Source organism: Miniopterus schreibersii, assembly GCF_964146895.1.
Source record: "Miniopterus schreibersii genome assembly, chromosome: 9".
Classification (NCBI taxonomy): domain Eukaryota; kingdom Metazoa; phylum Chordata; class Mammalia; order Chiroptera; family Miniopteridae; genus Miniopterus; species Miniopterus schreibersii.
This window is the reverse complement of record NC_138118.1, coordinates 15944655-15954035: the sequence shown is the minus strand read 5'-3', so window position 1 is coordinate 15954035 and position 9381 is coordinate 15944655. Positions and strand designations below refer to the sequence as shown.

The 9381-nt window shown below is 54.4% G+C and overlaps 1 pseudogene across 1 annotated transcript; it reads left to right on the top strand.

The window, feature by feature from the left end:
* The first annotated feature begins 2857 nt into the window (after positions 1 to 2857).
* Positions 2858 to 3793, top strand: LOC308561740 (splicing factor YJU2 pseudogene; annotated as a pseudogene). The gene has a single exon. The product of its transcript is annotated as a splicing factor YJU2 pseudogene (transcript).
* Positions 3794 to 9381: the final 5588 nt, after the last annotated feature.

Genomic DNA, 9381 nt, shown 5'->3' with positions numbered 1-9381 from the left:
CTCAGCTCACATGCAGCCTCTCCCTGTGGTTAAGTGTTGTGCCACCCGTGGTCCTTGCCTGGGACTTGCCACACCTGGAGCAGCCTCCCAGCGGCTGGGCCTTTTGTCACGTGCACACACAAACACACGTAGGACCGTGGATACAGCAGGCACTCTATACGTCTCATCAGATGAGTGACCCTAGTTTTCCAGAAAATTCGGGGAATGCAAAACATCCACTCCACACATTCTCATTACTAAAAAGTTCCTGCAAAAATCCAGTGTGAACATTGTAATAATTTGATGTGAAAATAATGTTGATTTTGTTCCTAAGAAAAATCTGTGAGATCCTACCAAGAGTGAAGGGCAGTGAAGATGCTGCTGCCGAAACACATTCTCAGGCGTGATACTTTCTCCTTTAAAAGCCCCAGGGCCAAACACAAGAGAGATCAGTTAATGTTAGAGTCCAAGAAGCTCCGCGCAAGGCGGCCAAGCCGAATCTTGGCTAAGTAGTTGGACTCTTAATTGGACCTCACCCCAGACTTTGGGCTCCCAGCGCCTTTGTGTGGAAATTTTAAAGCTGGTTTAGGCCATGAAAAGTTAAAGCCTTAGAGGCATGGGGAGGCCCAGTGCCACATGGCTGGTGGCATTGCACACTCCTGACTCTTGGTAGGGCTCACCCCCCCCCCCCCCGTCCCCCCAGTGCACTCGGTTCTCTGAGCTCCTGCCCTGGCTTTACCCTCCAGTTCTCAAAACCTGAAAATTTTAATCTACGCCTTATGTAGAAATTAATATATAATTCTGAAATTTACCAAAATTGTTGCTGAAAACAGCCCTGTATGGGCATACTTTGGCCGGGGGTGAGTGTGAAGAAAATGTTTTTTAAATTCGCAAGAGAAAAGTTAAGGGAGACTAATGACATAACAGGATTCTTTACCCTGGCTCTTGGGGGGGTCTCTATACAAAATAGTTAGACTCCATGAGCAATGAAAATTTCAGGGGAACCCTATCACCAACAGTGCGGTGGCCCAGCTGACGCCCTTTGCTTCTCTCAGTGAAGTAGCTGAGTTAAGTGTCATTCCTGTTCCACAGATGAGGGGCCGGGCTGCCTCCTGGCTGTGATCCTGGCCTCAGTGGCCTGTCCACGCCGGTCCCCCCGCCTGCCTGGGCCCCCGAGACTGCCCCATCCCCTTGCCCGGCCCAAGGAGAGGAGGTAGCACAGGGCCTGGGTCACACCCTTTCCTGAGTGCACAGCAGCAACCCGGAGGTGCAGGAGCGAAGACGGCTGCGGGCGGCGTCGGGGACATGATGACCCTGGCACCCAAGTTCGCACCCAACCCGAGCCTCGGCCCCGGGGTGCCGCAGCTGAGTGGCTATCTGAGGTCATGTGTCTTCCTCGAGGCCCATCGACAATAGTCAGGGGACCCAAACCCGGCTGCTGGGATGCCCCACGGTGAGGAAGGGCCGTGGGGTACCCACCCGGGTCCACCAGGTGGTGGTCACCATCACTCCCACCCAAGCTGTGACGTCCAGGGAGCAACGAGGCTGGGATGCTAACAGCTTCCCCACGGCCCTGCATTGCCTCTACCCAAGACCCCTCCTGGGTCTGCTAATGTCTGAGGCAGCGAACTGGGGGATCACAGGGGCAATACCAGTGTGCCCCATCTGCCCATCCCCACCATCTCCAGTAGCCTCGGGGCTTTCAGAACCAGCTTTATTGAGATAATTTACATACTGTTAAGTCTATCAGTGGTCTTTGGTGTTCACAAAGTTGTGCGACCATCACCATAATCGAGTTTTAGAACATTTTCCTTAGCCCCAAAAGGAAAGGGGTTATTTTTTAAAACTTCTCCCCCCAAAATAATTCAAAGCATATTACATAGAAGACGTATCCAATGAAATGAGAAATCAAGACCAAACAAAAGGAGGCCACACAATTGCCGACGGTGGGGTCAGCGCTGGTGACAGGATGCAGGTTCCGCTTAGCTCCGCTCTTGGCAGAGGCTCCTGTGGCGAGAAAGGAACAAGCCATGGAAAGGAACAAAGCACTCAACACTTTTGTTGTTGTTGTTTAGTTAAGGGAACTCCAAGTTCTTTTACATTCAGCATCTTCCACATGTTTCTGGCCAAAACAATAGCTGGTGACTTCTTTAGGCGTTTAAAGCCTTGAGCGTTACTTTAAAGCGCTGCAGTTCTGAAGGTCTTCTGGAAGGACCTAAACTAACGTGGCATTTAAGTGCTTACCCGCAGATCACTGCCTGTCTAAGGAGAAAGTGAACGTGAGACAAGCACGGTGAGCCATCCGAACTGGCTGTGGCAGAGGAAATACAACTGAGGACAGAGTCCCCCTGACATTCTCTAGAGGACCACCAGCTGTAGGAGCCACTCTCCTCCACCAGGGCTTACTAAGAGGCGAACCCAGCCTTGCTACCTGTCCCAGCCACCACCCCAGCTGGTCCCTCCTCAGTCCATAGAAGACCTTCAGGGAACTGAGAGAGGAGTTATTAAGGTCACTGGTCTAACTATTAAGTACTCAGCTATTATGATTTTTGCCTCATTCCAGTCTCCCTGCCTGCCCACCCACCTCCACCCCTCAACCCTGGAGGATCTGGACCAAGAGGAGAGAGGGAAGGTGTCTGTCTGCAAGGAAGACCCCGTCCACACCCCAAACACTGCAGGTCCTGCCTTCCTTGGGGGCAAGGAAGAGGGTGGAGTTGAACTCAGGTGTGAGACTGAAGCTTCACATTAGTCTGGACTTAATGACGGACCGTGTTTGCGAAGTTATGGAATTCACTCGAAATGTCATTAAGGGGGAAGGTCAGTAAACACCGATCCTAAACAGTTCTCCTGTGCTAATGAGAAGAACTCAAAGGCGAAAATGTCAGAGCGAAAAGTTTTAAACAAATACTATCCCCCCGACTTTGATCCATCAAAGATCCCCAAGCTCAAGCTCCCCAAAGACCGGCTGTACGTGGTGCGGTTGATGGCCCCCTTCAATGTGAGGTGTAAGACGTGCGGGGAAGCCATCCACAAGGGTGAGAAGGTCACCGCGCGCAGGGACGGGGCAGGACGAGGCCTACCTGGGCCTGCCCGCCGTCCGTGTCTATACCAAGTGCACGCGCTGCCTGGCAGAGATCACCTTCAGGTCAGACCCCGAAAACACAGACTACACTGTGGAGCACGGGGCCACGCGACACCTCCAGGCCGAGAAGCTCCTGGAGGAGCAGGAGGAGAGAGGGCAGGAGCCGGAGGGTGAAGAGCTGAGCAGCCCCATGGAAGTGGAGAACCGAGCCAAGGACTCCAAGCTGCAGGTGGAGGTACTGGAGAACCTGCAGGAGCTCAGGGCCCACGTGGCATGCACCCCCTTGTCCTGTCCGAGGAGCCACTGAAGCAGGCGTTGCAGGAGGGTGAGAGGGGGACCGCAGCCTTGGTGGAAGGAGCCAGGAAACGAAGACTCCTGGAGGACTCCGATTCCCAAGGGGATGCTGCTGCTGCTGCAACTGCCCCGCCCCAGCCGGCCCTCCTGCCCAACCCCGCCGCCATCCTGGAGGAGGCCCCGAAGGCGAACAGGAAGGAAGAGAGCTGGGAGAGCAGTGGAGGCACCCTTGGCAGCAGGCCCCAGCTGTCAGGCCTCGTCGTGGTAAAGGAAACAGACCTGGATCGCAGCACCCCACAGGGCCGGCCGGCACCCACCCTGGGTGCTATGAAGAATGGGAAGGGGGCACACCCTGCACCCAGGAGGCCGGGCACCTCCTCCCTGAGCCAGCTGGGCGCCCATCAGGATAGTGAGGACAGCAGCAGCAGCGGCAACTGAGGCCCTTGTCCAGGTCAAGGGTCACACGCCCAACTCCAGGTGCCAGAGCACAACCGGACAAAAATGAATGTCCTCGAGGCTGGTGGGATCAGCCAGGGTTCCAGCTGAGGGACTCGGTTTCTCTCCTCTCCCCGCAACCACCAGCCTTTCTGGACCTCTAGGTCCAAAGCTCATGCTATCCCCACCCTGGCACCGAGTTTAGGACCGTGACATCCCTGGAGGGATGAATTCTCTCTTGGACAGTCCTTGAGATGTTAGCCATGTTTTGGGCATGTGGGTGAACCCACCCACTTTTGGTTGGCTCCATCCCTTCCCACCACAAAATGGTCTGGAACCAATAAAAGTCTATTCCTATTTAAGGGCACATTAAAATCCTAGAATTGTGAATTGTGTATATACAGTAACTACAAACGGAAGACATCCTGGCTGTTTTTAATTCACAACAGGTAGAAATTCATTTTTCAGATGATGGACTCTGAATTCCAGTCCAACCTTCTGGAAAAAACTCTTTTCTGCTGACTGCCTACCCATCTTAAACAATGGGTTGCTGTGGGAGGGATGGGAAGCCATTCACCCCTGTGGACTCTGCTAGCAGATTTATCACAATGGATCCTATTTTGGACTTTTTAGTATACTAAATAAGGCTCAATCTGCTTTAATAAAGTCTCGTTAAGTGAGTATAAAAAAAAAAGTCATTAAGGGATAAGAGAGTCAACAAGGCATGGTCGAGGCAGTGACTGCAGACACTAAAAACACTGTGTTCAAACCCACCAAGGCAAGATGCCTTCAGAGACGTGGGTTCCTCAGTGGCAACAAAGGCTTCCGTTTCCCCACGAGGGGCTGCTCTAGCCTGCATCTTACCTCCCCCACAACCTTTACAGGAACTTGTCCTCGCTCTTCCCCTCCTGCAGGCTTCCAGCCCCACCCTGCCCCCTGGATGCCCTGCCAGGAGAGCCAAGAAGGCAGGAAAAGGCTGGGTCCCAGAAGCTAGGGATCTCCAGGACAGAGCAGGGCAGATGGCACTGGGAGGTGAGGGAAGATCTTCCAGAAGTATCTGTGGATGGAGTTGGGCAGGGGGCCCTGTTTGGGAAGAGGGGTCCTTCCATCTCCATCCCCAAGCCTGCTGCCTCCTTTTCTGGCTGACCTCTAACCCTGAGAAACCCTAATGGAGCCCATGCAGGGGGCGGCTTCTAGTCCTGGAAGGTCAGGGTCAGGCCTCTGCCCCACCGTGGCAGAGCTTCAAGAACCCTTCTATGGGACTGAGCGAAACCCCAGAGCCCACCACCCCTATCACTACAGCCACTGGCTTCCCAGAATCTGCTGTTTGAGAGAAAACATCCACTATGAATGTAAAGCTCTTCAATTAATTTGTAGTTTGTGCATCATAACAGCACTTACATTTAAAACCTGTGCAAGTATGAGCTGCATGTTGCCCAGATTTCAGCTAGGGGGGTTTAGGGAGATGCAAGGGACCCCCACATGGGTGAGGAACCGGCCTAATCATAAACTGACATTTGACGGTGACAAGGCATGTGGTCCAGCCCCCGTCTAAGGCTGCTGTTCACCGCAGCGCCCCAACACCTATGCTGGAGCATCTCCAGAGACGGCCCCCACCTACCAGTTAGGCATTTCTCCTGAGAATCTGCCCTGCTGTGCTTCTGGAGTCGCAAACTGGAAAGGTCTCCAGTCCTCCAAACACGTGAAAATAACCCTCACATTCCCACCCAAACCTTTTCATGGCTAGACTCCTATTCCAACTTTTCCTCGAGATTGGTAAACTGTTTCTAGTTCTAAAGTGGACTAGAAAATAAATTTTTAAAAATTAAAAATAAGGTGGCCTAAATTGCCTGAATGGCCCTCCCAGTGAAAACAAAAAAGCTGGATTAAAAAGTGTTTTTTAAATATCTTTTAAAATGTGTCATCAAGCTGGCAATCCAGTAATCTGCAGAAGGGCACCTGGGGACCAGGACTGCCACTGGCCTGGTCCACCTCTCTGACCAAGGCATAGCTATGGCTCACTCACCTCCTGTGACCTGCTACTGTCCCCTCTTCAATTCCAAGCTAGGTGAATATTTGGTCAACCAGTCACCAGCTCTTTCACCTTCATTTCAGTCCAGTCTCCCCCATTCTTGCCCTTGTACGACTGGGTTTTTTCCTAACCAAAACATAGGGGTTTACACTTTTTCTTCTCAGATGTCACCTTGCTGCTTCTAACCTATCATTCTATACTGCAGGTTCTCGACCTTGGGTCAGCTGACATTTGGGGCCAATCCTTTGTTGTGGGGCTGTCCTGTGCATTGCAGGGTGTTGAAAGCATCCCTGGCCTCCACCCACTAGATGCCAGGAGCAACCCCACCTCCAGTTGTGTCAATCAAGTGTCTTCAGATATTTCCAAATATCCTTTAGCCGGGCATAACTCATCCCCCACTGAGACCACAGTTCTTACAGTCCTGGTTGTGTCAACCGTATGTCCTGCCTGTATCCTGGTGGCAAATGACCCCGGAGGGAAAGGGGTCACACCTGGGCAACACCATCCTCCAGACTGAGGGGTGTGTCCAGGGCTTCTGAACCTTATCTCCCGCTACACCCCTCCCTGCCCTCCTGCTGTCGCTTGTCTCCACTGTGCCCGGTCCTCCCCCTGGAGCCACCGCTTCCCACTTCTCTCTGCCTGCAGGCCTCTCCTCTAAGGCTCAGGGGAGGTCCTGCCTTCACTCAGAGCCCTGGGGGCCACCCCTGCCCTGGGGGCCACTCCTTCTAGGCTCAGGACCTCTTACCATCTGTACGATTGAAGCTGCTGTCTGTCTACACTTCCTGGCAGGGTTGTTACTATGCCTATCCCGCCTCCCCAGGTAGCTCTGCGACCCACAGCAGGCCCAGTCTACACTGGCTGACGTGCCCCAGCAGCAAGCCCAAGCCTATGCTGGTATCATCAAAAAGGAACATCAGCCCTGGCCGGTTTGGTTCAGTGGTTAGAGCTTCAGCCCACGCACTGAAGGGTCTCGGGTTTTTTATTCCCAGTCAAGGACATGTACCTTGGTTACAGGCTCAATCCCCAGCCCGTCGGGGTTGGGGCACGTGTGGGAGCAACCAATCGATGTGTCTTTCTCATATCGATGTTTCTCTCTGTCTCCCCCCCCCCCTAAAAATATCAATGGGGAAAAAAATATCCTTGGGTGGGGATTAACAAAAAAAAAAAGGAACATCAGTGGATTCATTGCAGCTGACTTCCTTCTGTATTAAAGGTCCCTCTTTACCAGGAGCCTGGCACAGGGGCATTTTGATGGCCCTTTGCCTGAGGACTCTGCTGCGTCACTTGGAAGAGGTAGAACCCCTGACACCTCAGCCCTCAGGCTCTAACTCAGGCTGGGCCTGACCACCTGGGAAGTGCCTTTGACCTCAAGGGAGGTCCCTGGGCTACCTGCACCATGAGGGTCCCTTCCCTTCCTGAGGAACTGGGGCTCTGGGGTGACCAGGATCCTGGAGGTGCCCAAGGCACGCAGAGTATGGGAAGCTGGAACTCAACATCCTGTCAGATTCCAGGCCTCCCTGTCACATGCCAGGTACTGGGCATTCGAGTCTGAGTGAGACACAGCCTGGCCCCCACCAGCAGGTGCTTTCAGTGAGGCAGCCAGGACCCCGGGAGGGGTGTGCCCCAGGCCTCTGAGATGCCACCAGATTGAGATTCAAAGGCCAAATAGGAGAGTCCCGGCCAAGGTGAGGGGCCAAGACACCCCGTGAAATCTCCTGCTAGTGGAGCATGACAGGAAGCCAGGAGCAGAAGGGGGTGGGCTGCGTGGCAGGCCGGGCAGGCGGGGCCTTGCTAAACAGATAAGCACTTGGGTTTATCCTGGGGGGAGGAGGGTGCCATGGACAGATTAGCGCAGAGGACGGTCAGTGGAGCAGGGACTGGGATGGGATGTGACAGTGGCAGTGCTGCCCAGGCTGTCCCCACCGGCCCTGGTTCTGGCTCCACCACCCCCAGCAACCGCAGCTCCAGGGAAGGGCAAGAGCCCTTGCAGTGGTTAAAAGGGGCCCGGCGCAGAAAGCTGGTGTCTGCTGGCCACAGTGCCTAGCCAGCTCCCTCCTGGCGGGCAGACGGGACCTCACAGCTCCCCAGGATCGCACAGCTCCCCAAGGCAGCCGGCCAGGGCTCCGCTCCTCTTCTTCTGGCCGCTTCATGTCCTGATCTTGGCTGGCCCACGGTTGTGAGAATGAATTGAAATCGTGAAACCACAGCACACAGCAAGTGCTAAAAGATCGGTCGCTTTTACCATGACAATCTGTCCAAGGCCCCAGAATGATCCCATTCCTGTTGGCTCCTCCCAGCCCCAAACTGGCCAGCCTGCAACAGGGAACAAGGCAAGAACAGGGGTGGGGGGAACTCTCTGGCCTCCTGCTCTGCTCACCTGTACCAGCTTTGACTATAAATTCATGCTAGTGACATGTACGGGAATGTTTACCACTTAGCAGGCACACAGGGCGCTGTGATTGTGCAGACGGTCCACTGCCCCTCGATCACGCCGGCTGTGTTACTACAGCGCACCCTTCGCATCTGGTTGCTCAGAAGCTTAACGGAGCCCTTTAAGGCGAGATGGATCCCCCACTCACCTTCCTGTGAGTCTGCTTCTGGGTCATTTCTCTCCACTCCAGTCCCACAGTCTCCTTCTGTCCAGGCATCATCTTCCCCTGGGATTAACACTTGCACCCCAAAAAAGACCTATGCCCCTGGTCTCATCCCTCCATTCATTCTCCAAGGTCACCTGCTCTTCTCCCCTCTACCTTCTAAGGCTCCCACTACCCTCAGGTTCGAGAACAAATATGGCCTGCAAGACCCTCAACAGTGGCTTGCCTCCCAGCCTGGCATGGTCCCCAAGGAAATCCAAGCTTTCTCCGACAGGCTCCTTTCCTCCTCTCACTCACCCCCAAGGACACCCTCTGCATCCCACGTACAGCAGGTGCCCCTCTCGCCCTTCCTCCAGCCCCCTGCCCCCAGCTAAGCTCCGTGTGTACACAGTGCCCGGCATATAGGTAACACTTCAATAAATGTTTGGCAACAAGAAACAAACCCATGTCCTCCTCATGCCTGTCACATAACTTACCATGTTTCTAAACATAACTGAAGCCTAAGAGAGGATAGTCCCTTCTCTTTCTACAGGCTCAGTCAGATGCCCTCTTCTGGGGACTCCCCCTCCATCAGCCTACACCTCCAGACTTCCTTACTCAGCCCCACTCTACCTGGGTGAGCCTGGAGTGGGTGCAGGGAGGTCTGCAGGCCGTACCCCCCACCAGCCCCAATGGCTGGAACCACTAATGACCCTCTGGGGGCAGGTGAGGGAGAAGAAGAGGTTGGTGGGGGCAGAGCTGGAGCTGCAGGGGATGGGGTCTGGAGGTCTGCCCACCATGCTCCCAACCCTCCTGACCCGAGCCCGAGCCAGGTCCCTGGCTCTCTTGGCCGATCTCCAGAGCTCCCGTTGCAACCCCAGGCTCTGGGGAGTGGGAGCAGGCTTTGTCACCTGGCTGAGGAGCACCAGCGCCCATCCACACAGCACAGAGCTGCAGCTGGAGGCAGAAGCCCAGCCCACAGGCCA